Source organism: Symphalangus syndactylus, chromosome 15 (assembly GCF_028878055.3).
Source record: "Symphalangus syndactylus isolate Jambi chromosome 15, NHGRI_mSymSyn1-v2.1_pri, whole genome shotgun sequence".
NCBI classification, from domain to species: Eukaryota; Metazoa; Chordata; class Mammalia; order Primates; family Hylobatidae; genus Symphalangus; species Symphalangus syndactylus.
In genome coordinates, this window is record NC_072437.2 from 38,864,887 (window position 1) to 38,892,618 (window position 27,732).

The window sequence follows — 27,732 nt, forward strand, 5'->3', positions numbered from 1 at the left end:
CTGAGCCCTCTGTTCTGTTCCATTGGTCTATATCTCTGTTTTCTTTACCAGTATCATGTTGTTTTGGCCCTCTCTCACCACTCCTATTCAACATAGTATTGGAAGTTCTGGCCAGGGCAATCAGGTAAGTGAAAGAAATTAAGGATATTCATATAGGAAGAGAGGATGTCAAATTGTCTCTGTTTGCAGATGACATGATTGTATATTTAGAAAATCCCATTTTCTCAAGCCCCAAAACTCCTTAAGCAGATAACAACTTCGCAAAGTCTCAGGATAAAAAATCAACGTGTGGGGCTGGGCGCGGTGGCTCACGCCTGTAATCCCAGCACTTTGGGAGGCCAAGGCGGGCAGATCACGAGGTCAGGAGATCGAGACCATCCTGGCTAACACGGTGAAACCCCATCTCTACTAAAATACAAAAAATTAGCTGGGCACGATGGCAGGCGCCTGTAGTCCCAGCTACTCCGGAGGCTGAGGCAGGAGAATGGTGTGAACCCGGGAGGCGGAGCTTGCAGTGAGCCGAGATCGCACCACTGCACTCTGTCCTGGGCGAAAGAGCAAGACTCCGTCTCAAAAACATAAAAACAAAACAAAACAAACAAAAAAATCAATGTGCAAAACTTACATGCATTCCTATACACCAATAACAGACAAGCAGAAAGCCAAATCATGAGTGAACTTCCATTCACAATTGCTACAAAGAAAATAAAATGCCTAGGAATACAGCTTACAAGGGATCTGAAGGACCTCTTCAAGGAGAACCACAAACAACTGCTCGAGGAAATAAGAGAGGACCCAAACATATGGAAAAACATTCCATGCTCATGGATAGGAAGAATCAATATCATGAAAATGGCCATACTGCCTGAAGTAATTTATAGATTCAATGCTATTCCCATCAACCTACCAGTGACTTTCTTCATAGAATTAGAAAAAAACTACTCTAAATTTCATATGGAACCAAAAAAGAGCCCATATAGCCAAGATAATCCTAAGCAAAAACATCAAAGCTGGATGCATCATGTTACCTGACATCTTTCTCCATTTTCAAAGCCAGTAATGTTGCATCTTTCTGAATTTTGTTTTTCTTGTTTGTTTGTCTAATCATCTCTCTGTCTCTGTCTCTTTCTCTCAGATCTCTTCAGGAGTTTCTCATAATCCTATGGTAAGAAATAGACTCTCACTTTCATGTAATTTTATTAGGTTTAATTGAGAAAAATTTCCTCAGAATACTTAATCATAGCTGCAAGGTACTTTTTGCTAGGTAAGCTACCATAGCCCCAGGTGCATGGATATAAGGATATGAACATCTTGGAAGTGGGGGGACATTATTTATTCTGCCTATGATACAGAGAGAAAGGGAAATGCAGGAGAAGGAGGAAGAGGAAGAAAGAGAAATTAGTTATGAGATTAAAATAAACTTTTTGAAAGAAAAGTACCCATAAACACAAATAAACCAATTGATAGATTCATGTACAATTTATTTAGTGACAAAAATAATTTATGGAATTATAGCTAAAAAAAAAACCTTTAACTTAATCTCTTTCTGTTTGCAGAAAATATGTAATTATTAAACAGCTATACTTTAATGGAGAAACTATGTCTTCCATAACTCCTATCATTGATTTAAAGATTTTCAAAATAACCACGTTTAAGTTTAATGTGTCTTTATTAACAAATGAACATGAAACCAGGGAAGGAATCTAACTTAAATACAGCAATAACTTTTATAATAATTAACAGTTAACAGGTCAAAGAAGAACTTTTAGGGTGCCAAGTCACATATTTATAAAGGAATGAAAGCACTTGAAATTATTGGTTAAGCCTCATTTGCATTATACTCTATTTTTATATAAATAAATGTAACCAAAAATTACTGTTTAAAAAAATAAATTAATATTAAATTGCTTAATATGCTACCATATAACTAGTTTTTATTGGGATCCTTTTCAATGTCCAAGAACATGTTTAGAGAACTCAAAATAGTTAAGACATTATCTGTTAAATACATGAAATACTTGTGTGCCAATCATTTTAATACTATTTGCTTGAGACCTATACATACATGTGATCATCTTTTTCTACCCAGGTTATGCACATAACCATTCCATTAAAATGGCTTATTTTATCTTGAGTTTCTTCCATTACTTAGAGAGATGAATGCTTGATTAATTTGTAAACAACAAAACAAAACTTAATACAAATATTTCTTACATTATAACTTTCAATTAAAAAGTTATATAAATGGCTTTTTACCTACTCTGGACAGCATGATTATTTCTCAGTTACCGAAGACTGTGCTTAACACAGAGTAAACAATTAGTAAATAATTTTAGAATAAATGCAAAGATAAATATAGAATATTTTCCAATTTACTCACTTGTCAGAATATAATTCTAGGTTACGCAACATATACTTTCACTTTGTTATAAATTATTGTTGCTACAAGACCCCATCATTACACATCTATAACGCTACACAGGTTTCCAAATAAAAGTTTAATAAATTATCACAAATGTTGGTAATTTGTTTTTAATCAATTAAATAATTCCCAGGTCCAGTTTGTTTAAAATATAGTAGTTAAAATCTTTATTATGTCATCTCTTCAACACCATTACATAGATATTCTTGCATTGCTTTACTAAGAATATTTGGCCAGTTGAAAACACGAATATTGCTACCCACTACTCTTTACATTTCCCACCATTATTGCTATTTTTTGGGGACAAACAGACATTTTCCCTTTGCTTGAATGATAACTGTTTTGAAAAACATTATTTTCTGAGAGACATTACCTCATCTCAATACACCCAAATTTTTCATTGTCTTTTTTTCCATTTATACATTTATCAAAAATTTCAGACACATGAACTTCCACTACTTTGGAATTTAAATTAGGAAAGGATTACTAATGAGATAATATTAAAGATGCTAAGGGACTATAAATATTACACTGATTTTAGCAAGGCTTTAGCCAAAATTATTTCCCTCAATTCCTTTTGCTTAATCTAAACTGACTGATCAACAGATCAACAGCTGCTTGAACCAGGGACCCAGTTTGCTGTGCTTAAAAACTCTCTTGTAATTAACATAACCTCAGTTTCCCAACACCATCAAAGATCCATAAGCAATTTCCAAAATAAAACCAAATTTTACCTTTCAAATTCTATCCCATAAAATCTCTAATTTCTTGGTCTTTTATGAAGTAGACATCTTGAGCTATTTTCAAGTTGCAGTTTTTAAAATGAAACCTTATGCTAATGACTTCTGTCTTCAAATTTCTTTTACCAAGAATATGAGGATTAAAAAAAGAATATAAGGAATATACTCTGCTTTTCCCCCGTGAATAATAAAAATAGTTGAAAAAATTATTTTGCCCTCAGAGAAAACATATCTATTAAACTAGATAAAAACACACACGAATAACTAAAATCTGGTAGATATTTAAAACTGTGAAGTATCCAAGTGTCCCTTTTTGCAAAGTCACAAATTACTCTGCCATAATTTCATGGACATTTCTATGTAAGACTCCAAGTTTAGAAACAAAGAACTTTATTAATCACATAAATAACAGAAGCCAGAATATTGGCATTTTCTTATATTATTTCACTGAGACCCAGCATCCACAGGGCAAAATAAAGAGTGCTGGTTGATACAATTTTGGGCTTGTTTTGGAAGACAAGTATTGAGTGGTAAGCCTCATTTTAGTTGTTCAACTTCATTCAGTGGTGTATTAACATAAATGCCACGTATGAAGACTTAAATAATTAAATTTTGAATAAATTGTTGGCAAATTTTGCTTCTTTGGAACATTCTTTTTTCAAGATATTTTTCTCAAATTCTAAAAAAAAATTATATTTTAACATATAAATATATTTTAATGATATTTCAAATTTCCACATGAAAATAAGGAGAAATTTTGGAAATCGCACATCATGAATCTTGAATATACATCCAGTTATAGCTTTTTAAGATGATTGGCATGTTGGAAAGAATATAACTATATGTTTTACCTGTAGATCTTCCCTTATTATTTTTTCAGGAGTGTGAGCGAGTTAGTCCTTTTGAGTGATCTAAAGGTATATTTTTAATGAAATATATAAAACACAAACGTAAGCACACCCAAGTTTCCTTGTGACTACTTTGTTGTAGTTTAGATTTTCTTATTTCCAACCATCTCCCATATCCTCTATTTCCTGGCTAAAATTTAGGTCCCATTTTTGTCCTATAATATCTTCATATCTTTTCTCTTTTGTTCGAGTAACTCTTTCCCTCTCTGATATCTCTGAGATAAAGATCTATTTTTTGTCAATGCTTTGGAGCATAGGTTGCAAGCTTAAATATCTAGAGAGTTTATAATCTGTAGCATTAAAGATAAGAAATTTTCCTTTACTCTGATTTGAAAAACACAATAAAACATTCTGTTTATATTTTAAATAGAATAAATTGCTGTAATGATGTCTTAGAAATACCTCTAATAGGTCTCTATCACTGTACACAATAATTGTAGAGTTCAAGTGCCCAACCAGGTAGACTCTTGTGGACAAAATATTTCTATTCAAAGCACAGTTCTTGGGCTGCCTGTTGTAGTGACAGACACTGCTAAGTTGGCACTCTTAGCTTTTAAAACTCTCTATGACAGACATTTTAGTAATGGAATGCATTTTGACTTTCTTTCTTTTTTTTACCTACTGGCTCCTCTGATATATTTCATTAAATATGTTTTCTTCCATTTCAACTATATGTTGACTTATATTCCTCTGATGAGCTAATGTACAATTATTAGAGTATTTCCGATGCTTTGTTCTACACCAGTGACATACAAAAGAGATCACATCAGATACATGATGTATATATAATATATCATGATATATACAACAATAAAACTGTTGACTTTATCGTATTTCATCAGACTTTTATTGAAAGATGCAATTAAACATATTTTTAGTTTTCAATATGTTTTCTGCTATTTTAATGTAAAACACACAATATACATTTCTTTATACGGCCTCTCAAGAAAATGGGCACATAGAATCTTCATAGAAATAATTTAATTCATGTATAAAAAGGTATCTATTCCTTAGTGTTAAAGAAATATATATTCCCTACAAAAAACAATAATGAATTTTTTTTCCTTAGGACATAGAGGAACACAACACAAGGTCTGTATTTTGGTGAGATCTTACTAAACTTCACTTCTCTCTTTCTGCACATCTTAAAATTGAGCTCGTATTCAGCAAAAGAAGAGAACCAATATCTTTTAACCAGTATCCTGCAAATTGCCATCCGTTTTCTGTCATTATCTATCATTTTTTGCACAGTTGGCTACTATCTCTGGCATTGCTATACCCTGAAACTAATTCTAGTTACATTGCTATTCACACAGCTGAATATGAAAAAAAATACGAATTCATATGGTGTGGTGCAGAGGATTTTGCTTAAAAAAGAGAAGACCTGAGTGTAAAACCATGTTTCTACACAGAAATTATCCATGATTTAAAGCAAATCCTTTAAATTTAAAATTGCATGAACAAATATGGTAAAGAGAAAAATGTTTAGCTTTGATAATTAGGAGTTATATGACCTTAGTAATAATTTAATATCTCCAAATCTACAGCTTTGTTATTCATAAAGTAGAAATATCATTACATATTAATAAGACTTTTGAAAATATGTTGTTGTGTTTATACATATGCCAGCACCTACAACAATTCATGATGCATGACATTACTTAACAAATTATAGATTACCTTTATAGTTGGAAGAAGATAATTAAGCATATCACAAACTATATTTGTTTACCAAAGTAGTCACCTTATAATATAATATTTGATGAAAGAAAAGGAGATATTAAGGTATGTAAGAGAGTGTTGAAGGTGGCATTTTCAGTGGTCCCAGAAAGTCAGGTAACATAAAGCCTCAAAGCCAAGCACAAAAAAACAAAAAAAAATACCCCGAGGGTTCTAATATTGATGCTAGTAGCATCCTTAGATTCCTTATTATGGGATAGGCCACACAGATGTTTGACTATATATACCCATTACTCATCTCTAATTGCATATAAGCAGCCTAGAAATTTATATGAAAGAATATTGTTAAGGAAATTGTGGAATTGAGAATAATGTGTCAATGTCCTCTATTCTCTATGAGGTACCACCTACTTCTCCAAAGTCACGTGAAAGACATGTATAGAATCTTTTGGAAATATTAAAAGGTGCTTACCAAGAAAGAAAACTGTCATCTTGCTCTCAGCTACATCCCTGCTGCACTGCAGAAAATGATAGGTACACTTCATGCTGCTTCTGGAGGCAAGAATGAAAGTATTCTTGTCATTTCCCCAGAAGTTTGGGACATAGTAACATTTTCTTGACTCTTGACTTAAGAGCATTAGGGCATGACTCTTAGAATGTCTCTTCTAGATAAAAGGACTTCTAACAGTGTTACAGAAACAAGACAAAATTGTTTTAAGATATTAAGGGTATTTTTCCAGAACACCCGGTATTTCAGCTCAATATATATAAGAAGTACTGTTTCAGAAAGAATCGAAGGTGTGGCTTTTGACTAATGAAGTGAAGTACAACAATACAAGAATCTCATAGTCTTTTAAAAGGTATGCTATAATCTTGAACTAAAAGATACAGAGCTAGCATAACATAAAAAGAAGCCTTTGAACCCGGCATGTACTACAATTAGAAGCAGCTCAAATATACTTACCTGGAAACATAGTCTATTTCTTATGAAAAAATAAAGGGTGACTCATAAAGTGGAAACAAAATTCAGAGCCTGCAGCCAAGATCTATACAGATTCTTTCTCTGGGAGGAGGAATAAACCCTAATCAAGGAATTGACAACACATGTTTAGCTGGATGTCAGCATCGCAGTGAATCAATGATTACTATTTGCCTAACATCACCCAGAGCCACTGCTATGTTAATGGAAGTAACCATTTAAATTATCCTATGAATGCCTTACTATTGTTTATTGGGTATATAAGAGGTGTGTAACTTGTTTTTCAGTTCACAAGTTTTTATATTGAGAAAAATCATACATATGGGACCACACTGAAGGAGACTCATCCATACTTGGACCTGATTTAGATGTGATTTCCTGAAATAGGGGAAGATAACATACTAATACGAAACTTTATAGGTCATGGGAGGAGGGTGAAACATGGAAAAAGAATTTGTGACCAGATGGCAGATTATGTCAGATTAAAAATGACCACAAACTCTTTAACATTCTCCAATTGAGATGTGTCTAATTCTCCTCGCCTTCCATCTGTGCTGGCCTATTTCTTATTTACTAGTAGAGTACAGAAGAAATGCTGTGAGAGTTTCTGGCCTAGTATTTAAAAAAAAAAAAAGCCAGCTTCTGCATTGTTCTTTAATGGAGCCTTCAGTTCTGTGTAAGGATCTCAAATCCCCATCTAGAAAGACAAGACTGACAAACTCTGAGACTACATGAACAGGGAGAAGGATCTAGCCAGATCTAGCCTTCTCCCAACCATCTTCAGCAAAGCATCACACATGTAATTGAAGCCATTATGAATGGTCCAAGCCATTCATCATTTCAGCTGAATATCAGTAAGTTACGTTTGTCAACAACAAATGAAACTGAAGAATTGGACAGCTGAGCCCTGAAGTATGCCATTTTCTATGGTTACTCTACAAAATATATTAGAGCTGAAATATGTATTATCTAAACACGCTATCTTATAGGTCCTTATGCATATCAAAATGATTAGCACTCTTACATTAACTTATTTCTTGATGTCTCTTGGTCTCTTCCTAGACTCTAAACCAGTACCCCTACCCCCAACAATGACAGGTTTAATAATTCACTTTTTACAACCACTTTCTATAAATTGCTTCTTTGGTTCGTGATGGCAAGAATTTAGAACCTGGTATCATCCTGTCAGGTCTAAAATTGTCTTAACTAAGGAGAGTTTCTATTTTACATGCTCATGATAAAGAATATATAGCACCTTTAAAGTGAATTTTCTTACCCTTATGTCTCTCTTAGAAATTCATGACTTTACTTTTCACTTGTTATTTTGTATGTAGCTTCAAAAAATCTATAGTATTGAAATTGTATTAGTTTCCTGAGGTTGTTGTTAACAATGTACAACAAACTGAGTAATTTAAAACAACAGAAATTATTATCACACTGTCCTGGAGACTAAAACCCTGAGATTAAGGTGTCATCAGGACCTTGCTTCCTATGAAATCTGTACTGATATCTTCCATGCCTCTTCCTAGCTTCTGGCTGTTTGCTGCAACCTTTGGTGTATCTTGGCTTATAACTTCATGACTCCAATCTCTGCCTTCGGGTATGTGGCTTTGTGGGTGGCTTTCTGTTTTCACATGGATATCTTCTTAGGAGGACACAGTCATATTGGGTTAGGCAGCCAGCTTTATCTATTATGACTTAATCTCAATGGAAGTAATTATATCTTCAATGACCCTATTTCCAAGTAAGATCACACGTTCAGGTATTGGGGATTTAAGATTACAACATATCTTCTTTGAGTAATATTTTCAGAAAAGTTGTCTGCCATTATAAACATGGATCACCTTCAATTTTCAATAACATATTTCTTATTTCTATATCCTTCACCGAAAACATTCTTTTCATAATGATCTATGTATTCTCTAAGGCAACAGAAATTTTCTCTACATGTCTCCTCACTTCTTTCTGAGCCCTCACCGATACTGTTTTAGCATCCATATTTCTACAGTCTCTTCAACGCAATCTACATATTTTCTATCAGATGCTTCAAATTCTTCCAGTCTCTATCATTATTCAATTCTAAAGCCACTTCTCCTTTTTTTCCTTTTCAGGTGTTTGTTACAGCAGCACCCCAACATCTCAGGATCAAATCTGTATCAGTTTAGGTTATCCAGGATGTGTATGTGTGTGTGTGTGTGTGTATCTCCATCATACTGATTCTGTTTTCTATTCTTTCTCTCTCTCCCTACACGTAATCAAGAGAGATATACACACATAGGGAGAAGGAAAGAGAGAGAGATACTTTAAGTAGATGTCCTTTTGTAGTATGGGTGGAACTCATCCAATAAGTTGGCCTTGAGAGAAAAAGCTGGGATTTACTGGAAAATTAATAAACCCTGCTTCAAGACTGTAACATAAAATTCCTGCCTGAGTTCCCATTTTGCTGACCTACACTACAGATTTCAGAATCCAAGTCCTCACAATTATATAAAACAATTTCTCAAATAAATCTCTCTCTCATACAGATAACAGATAAATAAACATAATTAACTAATTGTAATTTTTTATTTTTATTTTTTTTGAGACAGAGTCTTGCTCTGTCACCAGGCTGGAGTACAGTGGTGCAATCTCTGCTCACTGCAACCTCTGCCTCCTGGGTTCCAGCAATTCTCTTGCCTCAGCCTCCCAAGTAGCTGGGACTACAGGCGTGCACAACCACACCCAGCTAATTTTTGTATTTTTAGTAGAGATGAAGTTTTACCTTGTTGGCCAGGATGGTCTTATTCTCCTGACCTCGTGATCTGCCCGCCTTGGCTTCCCAAGGTGCTGGGATTACAGGCGTGAGCCACCGTGCCTGGCCCTAATTGCAATTATTAATCACATGTACAAAATACCTTCACAGCGACATTTAGACTAATGTTTGACCAAATAACTGGACACCATAGCCTAGCCAAGTTGGCACCTAACATTAGCTATGTTAGGAAGATTCATATATTTATCACCTTCTTTAAGAAGATGCACCTGACTGCTACCCTAAAGCGCATAAAATTGCCTCTGTTTCAGATCGCATACCTGAATTATAAATAAATTGATTTCATTATTATCTGCACTCTACAAAGATATTAATTCCTTGAAAGTAAGGGCTTAAAATTGTATTTTTTATATCTTTAGTGCATTATTTGAGGCCAGGCACCTACATAGTCTGCAAGTGTTGATTGAATAAATGACACAATTTTAAAAACATGATATATAGTTACTAGATGTGCATTAATTTCTTATAAATGAAAACAAAATTTGACAATATTTAAAAAGAATAAAAGGATTTGAGTGATTAATATTAAGCATAATTTTCAAGTGGAATAATTATAATGTTCAATAATGAAATTTCCAAAATTTATGAGCCATCCTGAATATGTATATAATATGTCATTAATAACAATATACCACGTACAGTATTGCTAATTATAAGCATCCCCAGGTGTCATTTATATGACATTGGCAAATTCTACCACATCAGTAAAAACAGATGGTAATTACAGAGTGAATGAAGCAGATTGTTACTATGCCACCATGTAGATTGAACATGTCTGCTGTTTATGAAATTCGTCATGTAATGACTCAGATGAATTGCATTCACACTGGCACTTAGATATTTGAATCGGCATTTTGAAACAATGAGGGTCGTACAGTTAGAAATGCTTGATTAGCAGGACAAGGACTCATTTCAGTGGTGCTAGACAAAAATACTTTCAGTGAGCAAGCTTACATGTGGCTAGGCAAAAACTAGGCAAACTTTCCAGAGGTCAAAAACTCAATAACCACAAGTTTTCTTCCACTATAAGCCAGAATAAAAAGTAGTCAGTTTTTCTATGTGTGTGTGTGTGTGTGGTACTTTTGTGTGTGTGATTCTCACACCAATTTGTAGAATGCTTCAATTAAAAATACCAAATTATTTATAACTTTATCATAACTATTACGGAAAAGCACACACATATACTTTTAAAAATATCACCTTATTTTCTATATTATTTACAAATATTAAAGACCAAAACAGTAATTTAAATCCATTGAATTTCATCTGTTCCATCATCCTTTTTATTTCTCAAGTGTTATTAAATATTTCTGTCAGTTACGTTCATAAGACATATAATTTTAAAATAAAATTTTTTATATATTTTGGGATTTTTATTCATACATATTTAGCATAAATGCACATTCAAAAACAAAATTTTAGAAAGGTAAGATATGTACAAATATATGTGATTTGGATACAGAAAATCATGTAGGTGAGTAATGCATATCTATTGCACCAAAGTTTTACAATTCCTTACATCACATTCACTCTTCATCTTTTAATAGCTCTGTTCTTTCCTTTAATGCTATTAGTGAGTAAGAAAAAAACAATAGTTAGGGTATAATTTAGTGGAGCATATGTCTGTTTATTGATACAAGTGAGACAGTTTCAAATGACTAGGTTCAGCCCTGTTCCTATTTCTATGCACAATTGTATATTACCACATTTAGCTACATATTAAAAGCTGGAAACTTCAATTCTTGCTTTTTAGTTATACTTTCTCAAATCAAGAGGCTTTTTTTCTTTAAAAAAAAAGCTCTATAATTGCCTTGTGTTTTATTGTGTAAAATATTCCCCTAAAACACAGCAACAAGTTTAATATAAGAGAAGAATTAGTATTTTCTCAAATAATTGCCTTTTAAATTAAGTTCAAGTAAACTGAAATCTCAGCATTTGCATGTAGAATACCAATAATCCAAAATCATCGATCAAGTAATTTTACTGAATTTCTAGTGCCTTCATTTATGAAAAAGAGAATATATCCTAATTAGTTTCTAATTGATTTAGAAGTTGTATTTGTAAAGCTGTAGAAATCTCAATACTTGTAGGCATAGAAATCTTGAGCCCAATATTTCTTTTTTTAACTTTTGCAAAAATTCAATTCTCCAATAGTACATGCCGCATTTAAACTTGAACAAACAAACCCTATCTTCTGATATTTGATAACGGCGCCTTTTAAGAACCATAACCATTAGTTGTAAAGCTCTTTGGAACATGACGGATTTAAGCACAATATGGATCTTTTCATTTTTTTTCAAATAGAGATACCCATTTGAAAAGAAGATATTAATTCAGGATAGTAAAGCAGTATCTTCAGCTACAGTTAAGAAAAACATATATTTATACCTACAATATCTAAGAGTTTCTAAAGGTAATTTTAAAAGTTATTTTCCTCATCTATGTGTTTATAGCACAGTAAAGTTCAAATAACTTCCTACTGAAAAAGTTTAACACAAAAAGCTAAGATTAAAATGTAGCTTCAAAAACACAGGAATACTAAACATAATTGTCTGATTTAAAAAAGCAACCATAATTGGGGGTCTAAAAACTAGGAGTGGTTGCACTGAATAAATATACAAATCCTTAAAAATACAATCAGAAAACACAAACAGAAATTTGCAAAATAATAAAATAGGATTTTTTTTTTGGCAAGATTAAGAACCAGACATTTCTAGGCAGTAAGTAAAGCATTATATCATTCAGGGATAAATAAAGCCCATAAATCAAATCACTCCCACAGAGGTTATGAACTGAAGGTCTTAAATACCTAAATGTGTCTGCCATGGCACTCTCCTTTCTCATTTGTCAATAGCTTCCACAATAATCCATGGATATTCAGACTACTGGCTTTCCCTAAGGGTCAATTATTATGAGCATATTATTACATAATGCATGTGTAAAAAATGTTGTACCTTACTCTCTTCTTACCAATATTCTGATAAATGTTTTGACTTTCAAGGAAAAATAAAAAACAAAATTGCCTTATATAGCAGAGTTTTTAGCTGTTTTCCAATATAACCAAGCTAAAATGTACATGATTTATGTAGCATCGTCCTTTCAAAGTCATTATGTGTGTAAAGAAAAGAATCAATACTTTTTAAGTATATGTAAAATATATGCATGTTCAACTTTATCCAAACATTGAAAATGAGACCTTTTTAATGGATAGACAAAATATATTGGATATATTAAAATTATGAAAACAAAATAAATGTGCATTAATTACATCATAGTTTTGTTTTATTATTAATGAGGTAATATGGTAAATTCTAAGTAATTGTTCATAAATGATAACAATTTCATCTTCCTGTACTGTCCAGCAAATATTCCCCCTCTAGTGTAAAGTGGTTAAGTGTATCTATGCCTTCTGAATGGACCCTGTCTTTCTTGTTGTGAATCACACTCAGAAGCTATACTGGTATTATAACTCTCGTTCATATTAATATTGCCTCAGCATTCATCTTCTTGTCTTATCCCTGGCTTGTCACCATTGACTTGCATACTTTGAGGTAGTCTCCAAATAATTCCTGTTTTCATGTTCTAGGTAGATAAGGTCCTATATCCTAAACCACTTGATAACCTTCATTCTACTTTGGGCCTGGTGAACCTGGTAACGTAACCCCTGAGTTTCTGAGCTTAGCTTTGAGCTCCCTTTAAATTATCCAACCAATCCTCTCATAGGAAACACATCTCTATAATGCCTTAGATCCCAATAGTCTTTGGCCCATAGGAACCCATCTCTCCCTCTTGCTTCCCACATACTCGTTAAGCTCCTTTATCCTAGATATCCCCCACCTCCCTTCCTGTGGGCCTTATGATGCAGCCTGTCCTCTTCTCTCAGATATTTGTGTGTAATAAACCTAATCTTTCTGCCATTCTGGCTTGAGTACTTCTCATTATGCTATACTTTACTACACTGACCTTAACTTACAAACTTCACTTAAAAAGTCACAAGTGAAAAGTTCCAAAGTCCTAGATAACTGGGCACTGGGATTGATGGTAATTTTTTGTCCTTGAAATACAGCTTGGAATACAATTTTTACTTTCTTTCCCATTGGTTCATACTATGACTTGAGGGGAAACTAAACTATATTCTGAAAGGTTTCTGAAATTTTCTATTTGGTTGTTACAAGAGTTACCTAACTTAAGAAAAATAATAAATCAAATTTGGGTGCTGTCAAGCAAAAACCCCAATATATATGCCATTCACTTAACAGTTGAAAAGATAACTGTCATCAGATGCCAGAAAGCAACAGATTGGTGTTATTGAGAAAGCCCAAGGAGAACTGCTTTCCAACAGAGTTGCCTTGTTTTGCACTAGCAACTTTTTCCCAGCTGGTGAGAAAAGCTGAGATAGATAGACTGCTGAATAATGAGACACATTTAGCCATTGCCCCAGTTGACACAGTTAATCACAAGATATGTGAATAAAGTTTTTCCCTCACACCAACCAGGCTGTCTATTCCAGATAGTTGAATGAGGCCACTTGGGACCATCCGGCCCCAGCTGAACCAGCCCACATCAGAAAACAGGCTCTGACAACCTGTGGAGCTGTGAGAATTAATTCATAATTTTTTTAAGCCAGCAAAACAAAAATGTAAACCACCTGGCATTGGCTGGAACCACGAAGAAGCTGGAAATGTGGCAGGAAAATTGTTAGCATATGTTGAAAAACTGATGCTCACTTTATAACAACTGGAGAAATGGAGAAAAATATGTTTTAACATTTTGGAGAAAGAACAACTATTAGAATAGTGGTAAAACAATTAGCAAAATGGTTTTCTGTGCTATTCTGAGAAATTAAATATATATTTAAGTTATTGAACATCTGACTAATGAATCAGGCAGAATGTTTTAATCTAAATGTCAATCGATTTACCCTAGCAACCTGGGACAAGGAGAGAAATGATCTAATAAAGAAATTCTTTAATCTGCAACCAAAATTTAGAGAAAAGAGACAAGATCTAGGTCTTCCTGAATAATACTCAAATCCTTAGTCTCTTCTGCATGTAAAGATTCACAAAGTGAAATTATATCTGGTATTAAAAATCGAATCAAGGTTTTTAGCTTTAAGAATCTTATTAAGGGCTTGTAAGAATCCTAAGGGTGTTGCCTCTCATCAGCCTGATATGTAGAGGAAGATAGAGAGATATAATACAGATGTGGCTTTTGGAACATGGAGTGAACTCACAACAGACATATAAGAAACTTATAAAGTTTTAATAAAGTTAGACTGGCAAAAGAACTACCAGCTTAGAGCAAAAAGAAAAAGACAATTTAAAAACTTAATAAAAATCAGGGGAAGCAAAAGGACTTCAGGCTTCCAACTTTCTACTGTTAAGAAGCACACTGAGAAATAAAAGATGAACAATTTATTGTGAAAAGGGGATTATATATCAAAGGAAAGAACCTGAATCAGAGAAAATGTAGGTAAGCATGATACACAATGATGAATTTGGAAGCCATTCCCATGGAGCACTAGGTCCAGAAAGAAAAGAATATTTTCTTCTCGCAGGGAGAAGGACTTAGCAATATTTCCCTGCCTGTATTTCAAAATTACCTGGCCCAGTGATCCTCATGTCCTGACCATTTGTCGTCCTTGTTATTGTGATTAGCCTATTCCTATTTCAATATTGTACTGTGTAGGTTCATGGGATGAATTTCTTCACTGTGTAATTCACCATTATCTGTTGAGATAAAGCCAGAATTTGCCAAGGTTAGCAAGCTCTTGAAGCCATTTCTATTTACTTCTTGTGTGTACACATCTACAAAACTTTCACGCTTCTTTTGCAGTAAATTTACTCTTTTCAGAAAGAGATTCAATTTTTGTTTTAATCATCTGAAGAAAGTGAATTTGCTTCATTGACGGGAAATAATGGTTCAGTTACTTTTGGTTTATACTAACAAATAACAACTCACTATATGAAACTTTCCTCAAATGGATGATGTTGTCGTATCTTGTAATGAGTTCTTCATTCCTGGAAATGTCCAAGCAGAATCAGGATGACATCCTCAGAAGTATATGTGACAGAGAAAGAATTGGATGGAATACAGAATGATAAATAAAATTCATCCTGAGTCCTAAGGATGATATATTGAGAGTGGTTGCCTGGAGAACTGTTAAGAAGCATTGGGAAGCCAAGCTCAAGATATTCATGGTAAAAGTGCCCACCAATAACCAAGTTTTAGTGGGCAAGGAAAATGTACTGAGTGATAACACATTTAAAAGACCTTTAGACACAATTCAAACTCTATCATTGTAATAGGTAGCCTCTTTTATATGCCCTAAAAACATTCAGAATGCTAATTAATCATAAAATTCAACTTTCTTGTTGAATTTTTAAATTGATTTGAATACTGTATTTTAAAGCTTTGGTTATTACATTGAGAGAAAAGAGTGAGAATTATACTTAAAACATGTAATGATGTATTGTCCTTTGAAACAAATACAGGTAACTTTAGTTTTAAATTCACAACATTTTTAAGTATGTAAGTGTATTGTGAACTGAAAGTGTTATTTTAGAAGTGCTTGGTTGTGATTTACAAATGTGTTTTACTTTCTCCTTTAAGAAGCAAATTTCATTTGGACTATGAAGCTTTTCAGAGAAAATAAAAACATGCTAATAGTAATGCTCCTCATGCAATAAATACCCCAAGGGCTTCCTTAGTGGAAAAGGCGGCTGAAAATAATAATTTATTGATTTTCAAGGAAACTTGGTAATTAACCTCCTGGCAGTTTTCTTCAGGCTACTCTGTTAGTCTCAGCACAACAATGGTAACTTAATTCTACAAACAGAAATTAAATAGGCTTTGAAACAAGATCCTTTGAAATAATGAAGTTAGTATTCTACATTTACTAAATGTACCTATTAGGACTGATATGAATTGGAATTTTATTTCCTTGCCCTTATAGTAGGGAAGTTTATAGTGGAAAATAGAAAAAGTTTGTTTCATCTTGCATTGAATGTAGTTATAAGAATATGAATTATTGAAAGAAAATCAAATGTTTTTGTGTACTCATTCTGGTTTTTAATATATTGCAAATAACTTAGTGTTTATTTTTAAACATTAAATTGAAAAATCAGGTTTCACAACACTATATAGTATGATTCAAACTTATAAAACAGATATAAATAGTATTCAGAAAATTTATTTAAGACTTTTTTGGAGAAAGGCATTGCACTACTAATAAAAATTATCAACATTAATATTCATTTAAGCCTATGAAGTAAAACATTATTATTCCAATTATGCAAATGAAATGAAGCACAGAGTAATTGAGCAAAATTTCCAGCATCACTTTTTAGATAGAGAAGGAGATTGAGATTGAAGTCCAGACACGCTAACTTCAGAGCCTAGGCAATTACTATAGGTAAAGGGGCTGCTAACATGTAGAAAGCTATAATATATATACATGTAAAATTGAGTGTATGTGTTTGATTTCCTTATTTAGATTTTCCTAAATTTCTAGAACTGCAAGATGCTTCAGATTTATCCTGTACATTTCCTACCCCAATCCTAGAATCGAGATTCTGGATGTGCTCATTGCTACTGGTGTGGCACTGCTTTCAGGAGCTCTCAGTTAAAAATTCAAACAAGCAAATATGTGTACCTAATAAACCATGTATAAACACATATTCATAAATATTTCTATATGCAACAATATGTACCTATATTCAGGTAAAAATGAGGCCTTACCAATATCTACAACTCTATTCCATTATCAAATAGTATTTCCAAAGTTATTTAGGTTAGCACCTTTTCCCCCAGCCACCTCATCTCAGTGAGATAAATTCATACATTTATTTGGACTACATTTAAGTTGTTTTGTGACATTCTGCATGGCCTCCTGGGATCTCAGTATCACTTGAATAATTTTATTTGTAATCACTAAGGTTTACATTTTGTGTATTAAAATTCTACAGATTTTGACAAATGCATACTCTTATGTATACAAAATTTCAGCATCATACACAGAAGTTTCATCACTCTAAAATATTCCCTGTGTTTCAGTTATTAAGCCTCTCCTTTCTTCCCCTACATCCCTGGCAAGCACTGATCTTTTTAATATATCTATAGATTTGCCTTTTTCAGAATGTCATGTAATTGGAATTATACCACATGCAGTGTTTTCAGACTGGCTAATTTCAATTAACAGTATGAATTTCATATTCGTCTATATGTTTATGTGGCTTAGCAGTTTATTTCTTCTTATTATTAAATAATTTTCCATGATATGGATGTACCACCATTTGTTTATCCATTCACCTGTTGAGGAACAGTTTCGCTGTCTTCTATTGTTGAAGATGATCAATTATACTGAAATGAAATTCACACACAGGTTTTTGTGTGTGGACGTGACTTTTCAAATCAGTTTGGTTTATGTGATAAGACAATGCTTAAATTTTTAAAAATAATGTCAACATTTCTTCCAATTTTTTTTTATCATTTTGTTTTCCCTCTATTAATGAATGAGAGATACTTTTGCTCCATATCCTTACCAACATTTGTTGTTGTGAGATATTTTGGATTTTAGCCATTCTATTAAGTGCGTACTGGTAACTCATTGCTGTTTTACATTGCAGTTTCGTAATGACAAATGATGCTATCTTTTCCTATATATATGTTCTATTTGCATATCTTCTTTGGTGAAGTTTCTGTTTATATATTCTGTCCCTTTTAATAGTGTTGTTTGCTTTATTCTTGTTGAGTTTTCAATGCCCTTTCTATATTTTGTATGCCAATTTTTTATTAGATGTATGTTTTGCAAATATTGTCTTCTGTTCTGTGGTTTCTCTTTTGATTCTTATGATGGTGTCTTTTATAGACCAGAAGTTTTAAATGTTAATAAAGTCAACCATTAATTTTTCTTTTTGCAGAACATGCTTTTGGTGATATATCTAAAAATTCATCACTAAACCTAAGGTTGTCTAATTTTTCTTCTAAGTTTTCATCTAGAAATTTCATAGCTTTGTGTTTTACATTCAGATCTATTATCAGTTTTTAGTTAATTTTTGTGAAAGGGATAAGGTATCTGCTCATTTCTTTCCAGTGGGCAGCCAAGTGTTCCAGAATTACTTGTGGAAAAGACTATTCTATCTCTATCTAATTGCTTTTTCTCCTTTGACAAAAATCAATTGACTATATTCATGTGGTTCTATTTCTAGCATCTCTATTCTGTGACTTTACTGATGTGTTTGTTTTCCTTTTTATTTATTTTTAATATCACCACATCTTGGTAACCTCTAGCTTTATATCAAATTCCAATTGTTCATTACTAATATATTGGGAAACAATTTAACTTTGTATATTGGCCATATATCCTGAAACTTTGCTATACTTGCTTATTAATGTCAGGATTTATATATATGTGTGTATATATATATAGTCCCTCTTAATAGTGTTGTTTACTTTATTCTTGTTGAGTTTTCAATGCCCTTATGCCCTTTCTATATTTTGCCTACCAATTCTTTATTAGATGTATGTTTTGCAATATATATATATATATAGTTGGAGATTTTCTATATAAATAATTATATTATCTGCAAACAAAGACATTCTTATTTTTTCTCCCCTGTTGGTACACCTTTTATTCCCTTTTTTTTTTTTTTTGTCCTGCTGCACTGGAAAAGATTTCTAATATGATACTGAAAACAGGTGGTCAGAGAGGATAGCTTTATTTGTTCCCAATTGGAGGAGAAGTATGCCTACTTCCTCATTTTATTAAGTCCTTATGATTATTCTAACAAATTAACACAAATTCAGTAGACCTCTTATTTGTGCACTGTCACAGAAAGAAGGAGAACTCTGTGTTGTTTTTCCTTGTAAAAACACTAATCCTACTGAATCAAAGTCCCAGTCTTATGACTTCATTTAACTCTAAGTACTTCCTCAGTAGCCCTATTTTTAAATACAGTCATGCTGGGTTTAGGGTTTGAACATAAGAATCTTGCAGGGACTCCAGCATTCTGTTCGTAACACTTACATTATTGATTTTAGATTTTTTATTTTTTTAACTTTTAAGTTCAGGGGTACATGTGCAGGTTTGTTACACAGGTAAACTTGCGTCATGGGGGTCTGTTATACAGATTATTTCATTACCCAGGTATGAAGCCCAGTGCCAATTAGTTATTTTTCCTGGTCCTCTCCCTCCTCCCACCCTCCATCCTTCTATAGGCCCCTGCGTGTGTTGTTCTCCTCTTTGTGTCCATGTGTTCTCATCATTTAGCTCCCACTTATAAGGGAGAACATGTGGTATTTTGTTTTCTTTTCCCGATTAGGTTGCTAAGGATAATGGTCTCTAGCTTCATCCATGTTCCTGCAAAGGACATAATCTCATTTCTTTTTATGGCTGCATAGTATTCCACGGTGTAGATGTATCACATTTTCTTTATCCAGTCTATCATTGATGAGCATTTAGGTTGACTCTACATCTTTGCTACTGTGAATAGTGCTGCAATAAACACATGCATGCATGTTTCTTTATAATAGAACAATAATATATGCACAATTTTTCAGGTGTGTTTTGTGGCCCAGAATATGGTCTATGTGTATAAATGTTTCATGAAATCTTGATAATAATATATATGTGATTGTTATTAAATAAAGAATTCTATAAATGTCAAAGAGGTCAAGTTATTTATAGTGCTATATATAGATCAACTATGTTCTTACTTATTTTTTAACTAAAAGAAGAGGTGTTACTGTCTCCAATTATAATAAAGTATCTGTTTTTTTTTCCTTGGAATTTCATCAGTTTTTTTGCCTCACATATTAGGTAATGGCTTTATTTGTCCCTGATAATTTTCATTGTTCTAAAGACTTCCCTGTCTGAAACTAATATAGTTTCTTTAGCATTCTTCTAGTTGGTGTTAGTACGGTATATTTTCCTTTGTGCTTTTAATTTTACTTACGAATCTCTTTACATGTAAAGAGATGCTCGTACTCAGCACACAGTGGTTCTTGTTTTTATCCACTCTAACAATTTATACCTTTTGTGGTTGTTGTTGAAGCTTGTCCACAGCTGAACGATTTATATTTGTAATTGGTATATTTAGACCATTCACATTTAAAGTTATTATTTCGATATAGGTAGATTAGTATCTCCCATAATTGCAGCTGTTTTTCATTTGTTGTTTTTGATCAGTTTCTCTTTCTGCCTTCCCTTGTTTTGAGTGTTTCACATGTTTCAATTTTATATCCTCTCTGGGCATACCTATTATAATTGCCTTTTTAGATGTTTGTGTATGTGTGTGCCTGTATGTGTGTGTGGGTGTGTTGTTGCCTTTGATTATAAGCTTATACAATATTTTTTTTCCAATTTCTTCCTCCAGACCCTTGGATATTGTTGTCACTTATTTCACTTACTTATATACTATAATTACTCGATGCATTGTTATTGTTATTATTACTTTACACAGTCATTCTTTAGATAATTTAACATTGAGAAAAAGATTTTATCTTACCTTGATTTATTCTTTCTCTGATTCTCTTTCATTTTCTATGTAGACACAAGTTTGTGACTTATATTATTGACCTGTCTGAAGGACTCCTTTTAACATTTCTTATAGCACAGGTATGTTGTCAATGAATACTTTCAGTGTCTGTTCTAGAATGCATATATTTATTTTTCAATTTTGAGGGAAATATTCACTGACATATTATTCTAGGTTATTTATTTTATTTTGTTAACATGAAATAGTTGACTACCACTTATTCGTTGCATGCTTTATGTTGAAAAGTCTGTTCCTCTATGGTCAAGATGTTTTCTTACGTATTTTCTATATTTTATTTATTGTACTTATTTCTACATTCTTCTCTTATAAGACTTTTTTTCTTTGTTTTTGGTTTCCTGGAGTTTGAATATAATATTCACACAATTACTTTTTTTGTATTTATTCTCTAAGCTCTCTAATTTTCTGAATCTCAGTTTGATGTTTGTCACTAATTTTGAATAATCCTTGGCCATTGTTACTTCAAATATTTCTTCTACTCCATTCTCACTTTCTTCTTCTTTTAGTGTTCCAATTATGCCTATGTCACACCCTTCAAAGTAGTATCACAGTTCTCTTTTTAACATACATTTCTATGTTTGCAGTTCAGACTGAGAATTTTTTTAATCAGCTTATCTTCAAGCTCACGGATTTTTTTTGGTCTTGTCCAATCTATTTTTTTTTTTTTTTTTTTTTTTTGGAGACGGAGTCTCGCTCTGTCACCCAGGCTGGAGTGCAGTGGCGCAGTCTCGGCTCACTGCAAGCTCCGCCTCCCGGGCTCACGCCATTCTCCTGTCTCAGCCTCTCCGAGTAGCTGGGACTGCAGGCGCCCGCCACCACGCCCGGCTAATTTTTTTGTATTTTTAGTAGAGACGGGGTTTCACCGTGGTCTCGATCTCCTGACCTTGTGATCCGCCCGCCTCGGCCTCCCAAAGTGCTGGGATTACAAGCGTAAGCCACCGCGCCCGGCTGGTCTTGTCCAATCTATTAATAAGACCATCAACAGTATTCTTCATTTATGTTACCATGTATTTTATTTTTATCATAACCACTTAGTTTTTAAAAGTTTCTTAGAAGCATAATTGATATACAAAGAACTACACATATTTAATGTGTTAATTTTGATAATGCATGCATGAAAATTGTGATGACATATGTGTTCATTTTTGGACATATGTAAATACCCATAATGTTATCTCTACAATTAGGGTAATGGACATATACAACACCTCCCAGAGTTTTCATGTGGCCCTTTTTGTTGATGTAGTTGATTGTTTCATTTTGCTTTTTTTTGTTTTGCTCTAAGAATACTTAACATAAAATCTATCCTCTTAACAAATTTAGAAGCATATAATATAGTATTGTTAACTAAAGAGACTGTACAGCAGGTCTTTGGAACTTACTCACTTAACATAACTGAAACATTATCTTTTTTGAACAATTCTTTATTTCTCCCATTTCTCAGGCCCTAGCAGCACCCATTTTCTCTGTTATTAAGAGTTTGACTATTAAAGATACCTCAAATAAGTGGAATCATGCACAATTTGTCCTTCTCTGGCTGACTTATTTCACTTACTATAATGTCCTCCAGTTTCACCCATGTTGTTGCAAATGGCAGGGATTTTTTTTCTTTTTTTAGGCTCAATAATATATAATTGTATATTTATACTATGTTTTCTAGATCCAGGCATCTGTTTATAGACAACTTAGATTGTTTCCATATTCTAGCTATTGTGAATAAGACTGCAATGAACACGGAAGTAAAAATAACTCTTTGTCATACTGATTTCATAATTTTTGGACACATAACTGAAACTGGAATTTCTGATCATATGGTAATTCTGTTTTTAATTTTTGAGAGACTTCCAAACTGTTTTCTGTAGTGGCTACAGCATTTTAAATTCTCACCAACAGTGTACAAGGGTTCTAATTTCTACACATCCCCACTGACACTCTTACGTTCCTTTCTGCTTATGTTATTCATCTGATTTTGCATTTTATCTACTTTGTCCATTAGGGCCCTTCACATACTAATTATAGTTATTTTAAATTTCCTGTCTGATAACTGAAACATCTGTGCCAAGTCTGAGTCTGGTTCTAATGGGTGCTTTGCCTCTTCAGACAGTGTTTTATGTGCATTTTAGCAAGCCTTGTAATTTTTTATTGAAAGCCAGACATGAAGTGTCTGGAAATATAAACTATGGTAAATATGTTTTTACCATAAGGTATCTATTTTATCTGATTAGGAATTGGGCTGAATTTAATGTTTGTAGCTGTGGGTGCCTGATGCCTTCAAATTTTTCTGATGTCTGGTTTTTGTCTCCTCTGTATCTTATGTTTTCCCTAAAATCTCCTCTTCAGGTAGCATATGTGTCTCACAACTCTTTCATCTTCAACACACTGCTATGTTGGAGCTCCATTTGTGTGGTGCTAAGGTGTGGGAGAGGGAAGACAGTCTGTAATCTTATGTCTCTTATCATTCTCTTAATGGGCCTCTCTTCCCGAGGCTGTGACATTCACAGTGCTTCTCAGCTTTCCCTTATTCCTTAGGTGAAACAGGAAAATATTATGGAGAAGACTCTAGGAATACTTCCTTTACAATGATTACCATTCGCTAACCCTGTCAGAACCATGATGGGATCCTTCTTGGCTCTTCACCTATAGAACATCATGATTTTCAGATGTAAAGCCCATGCGAGTATGCGCACCTCTGCAGCGCCTAGCTCTTGTATTAGCCCACATTCACCTTTCAGCAATTCAACAAAATCACTGTTTAAATGCTTCTACAGGCTAGGACCCAACTGATTATGACTCCAACAGCTGCTTCTTTGGGTGAGCCTATTCCACCTGTGACTCTTTACATTCACCTGTATCTCCAGATGCTGCAATGGTGGTTTCACAGTGACTTTACTTCTCTGATGGGCCCGAAGAAAATCGTTAATTTTCAGTTTGCACAATGTCTTTTTTCTTGTTGTCCTACGGACACGAGTAACAACTTCCAAGCTCTTTATATATCAAGCTGAAACCTGAGTCATTTTTGTTTAATTTAGAAAAAAAAGTAAGAAGAAATAGAATACAACAAATATTTCTGTTATTTGCTTTCTTATTCCATGGACAAGAAGTATTAATGTTTATCAAACTTTGACCAAGTTGAGGTCTAAGAAGTATAAGGTTTCTATGATGACCTACTCACCAAATTTACTGACTTCTTTCTTCTTTCAAATAGATTAAGAATTTCTAAATTGCTATAAATGTAAACCCTCTATATATTTGTATAAAATACACATACACATACTCCTTGTGCACTTGATTTACACATTGCCCTCAGGTTTATTCAACAGCAAAAGAAAAAATGAAGATTTGACTCCCACTTTTGAAAAAAATGTTGAATCCAGTTTTTCTACATTCCATTCTTAATTCGTATGTGGTCTGTTTAAGATTATAGCATCATTGACTTTAGAACAGAAATCGTTTTCTTGCAGAAAAAATTATGACTAAAGAGTTCTGCTTTTCAAATATGTTTGGATATGTGTATATACATACAATGAGATATGCTCAATTTATTTGCCTCAACCCTGAATGTTTAAGACTATAATAATCACGGACTTAAATATATTCTATCTCATTAAACTTTACCTCTTCCATTTTGGGGCAGAAACATTTTATCTTCTGAACATGAAGGCTTAATTTCCACTGACATACATTTTAAATTTTTACAACTAACTACTTCAAATTTAGCACTAGCAAAACAGTATGAAGAGTTTGGAATACTCTATGCAAAAAAAGAAAAAACATTGAGTAATTAATAAAACAGAAACATGGAAAAAATGACCAATGAATTTTAAGAACCTCACATAAAGATATGATAGAAAAATAGAAATTAAGAAAAATGATATCTTCTACCTCATTTGATCCTTCATCCCAAGCCATTCAAAGTACCAACTTATGACAACAGACACAATTTTCTTCTATTTATGTATTTTTAATTGGTTTTAATATATTACAGTGTAGTAGACATTTAATAATGAAACAGTCATATTTTTAAATATACTGTACACAATTACAAGAATACAGTAATTGTGTACAGTATATTTACACTGTAAATATATAAAGGTGTGTCAATAATGTGAAATAACAATTGATTCTCTAAATGAAGAAAGCAACTTTTTTTTAGTTCCTTCTAAGATTTGAGGCAAAGACTTAGGCAAAGTGAAAGTCACGGACATTTGTGTTAGATGTGGTTTAAATAAAACTTTAGAAATAGATAAGTTTATAGGATTAATGAGAACGTATGTGCCTTGAATCTTTAATCTGTTCCCTGTTACTTCCAATAGAGCTGCAAAGATATAATTTAATCCAAAGAGAGACCATTCTCATTCATATTTTACAAATCTTTATGAGCTTAAGGCTATTATTGCTTTCCTCCTAATACTAATCAGCCATTCAAAATAAAACAATAACCCACTTTGTGCCACTTTGAAAAGAAATGTAATCCAAATATCTCAATAACATTTTTACATAAAATAGGTCTGGATTCTACCTAGGTGGTTTTTCATGGTTAGATACAGCTATGAATTAGAGAAACTTGTCCTAAAATATATGGCGAAGCATAAAAAGTAATCTATTCTGAGATTGACTAGTTGCCTAGAATTAAATGGGATTGCAGTTAAAAATAAGCTCTTTTATGTCTCTGCCACTTCAATACCAGATTTATGTTCCTATGTTCCCCTTTTATACATATATATGTGCATACTGTATATACAACAGGAACTTGACATTTTATAGTAACAAGAAGACAAAAGCTATATTACCTTCTTACTGTGTTATTTTTTCAATCTGTTCAGCGATGTTTTATTTTCAGTCATAACTGGAACGTAAGCATGTTTGAGTAAAGATATTACCTTTCTCCTTTTAGGTGCTACTTCTATTTTCCCATGGCTTGACATTCATCTTTGGATATCATAGAGTCAGTGTAAACCACATTAAAGATGACATTTTGCACTGTCAGACGTTTCCACAGGTCTAAGAGTGAAATATAAATTTATTTACTATGTTTCTTTTTTTCCTGATGACTTCAGCATATGTATTCCAGGCCTATGCATATAGCTTATTTATAGGCAGACCGTGCAATTTCATTTACACTCTTATTGAGTTCAGACAGAAAATGCCAGGTATGCACCAAAATATATTTAGAACTCTCTATTTTTTTGTCAGTGCAAAGATTTACAAACATACCTCCTCACAAATATGCACGTGCATAACTTCATGCCTTCCATTGCAGGGAAATAAGTTAGGTATTAGTAATGCTTATAGCAGTCCTTGCGCAATATGATTTTCCCCTCCAGTGTGCTATCATTTTCCTACATCAAAGATACCCAAAAATGAACAAAGCCATTTTCCCAAAGGGATACTGAGTGTAAAAATTATATGCTTCAACTCCTTGCATAAGCTTACCCGTATATGGCCTCAGTCCATATTTTAAACCAACAGGTATCTCTCCAGCATTTACTTAATGCAAATCTTTATGATATTAAGAATTTGTGGTAGTTGGTGGTTGAAAATTAATAGCAACCTTCTCTTGCCCATAAGTATCACTTAATCCAATTGAAAACAGATATATGAACTATTCCATTGATTAAGAAGATATAATTTAAATAATGTAGATTTAAATAGTACTTGGTAGGAGTACAAAAGAAATCCAACAATTCATTTTGGCAAAGGAATATCAAACAAATAAGACATTAAGTAGTTGACTCTTAATCTTGGCTTTTAGGGACATAGACAAAATTTAAGGATATAGAGAAGTAGCGCAACAGGCCAAGGCTGAACTTTAAAAATGGTGGCATTAAGCTTTATTATGATGTATGCTGATTGTGAAAGTAGCATGGATTGTCAGCAGTGACTATCTGTGAAATACATGAGATTTTTGTGTTATAGCAGTGAATAGGCAAATAAGAAAGAATTATGTCAGCCTGCATCAAATGTATTTAATGTGAGCAGAAATCTGCTCTGGGCTCACCTCATCAAAAATGTACAGAGCCACTAACAGGAAGGTAAATATTAAACATGTAAACTGTGCAAAGCCAAAATATTGAATTCATGCTATACACACATATACATCACAGATGCACACACACACACACAGAGCTGTTTTTCCTTGTTCGTCATTTTCCAATTACTAAATTAAATTCTATAGATTCATTATCTCATGGAATCCTCTTTAGAATTCCAGGTGGTCAATATTTACATTGGCATTTAATTTTCAAGTTATTTTGGGCTCAATAAGTTTAGGTAAATTGCCCAAAGTGCCTAATAATTGGTAGAATCAAGTTTTATATCCCCATATGAGTTAAGAACCAATATTCTGTTTGCATTAAATCATATCTCCAACATGTCTAAGATTAAAACAAAACAAGAGATTCTCTGGAATTTAAACCCAAACAACAGCTCACTGACTTGATTTCATATGCTTTTGATTTAGTTTTTCCTTTGTTTCATGTATGGTTAATGTGGTAGTCTCTAGAATTAACGTATCTCTGTCTGTATCCTCTACTAGCTATATGAGTTTAGAAAAACTTTTTAAACTTTGTGGAACATTTTATCCATAAGTAAAAGGGAGGAAATGCCATCTTGTTTTCCTGGGGTTTCCGTAAGATG

At 33.1% G+C, this 27,732-nt stretch overlaps 1 long non-coding RNA gene across 2 annotated transcripts in view; it reads left to right on the forward strand.

The window, feature by feature from the left end:
* LOC134731313 (uncharacterized) overlaps nt 1-27,732 on the forward strand; it is a 249,071-nt gene that overhangs the window by 212,447 nt on the left and 8,892 nt on the right. The window contains exons 3-4 of one of the 2 annotated variants that reach the window (XR_010115857.1): nt 21,092-21,158; nt 25,991-26,095. This is a non-coding gene — a long non-coding RNA (uncharacterized lncRNA). Of the gene's footprint in view, nt 1-21,091; nt 21,159-25,990; nt 26,096-27,732 lie in introns of those variants that run through there. The other variant, XR_010115856.1, reaches the window with a different exon arrangement.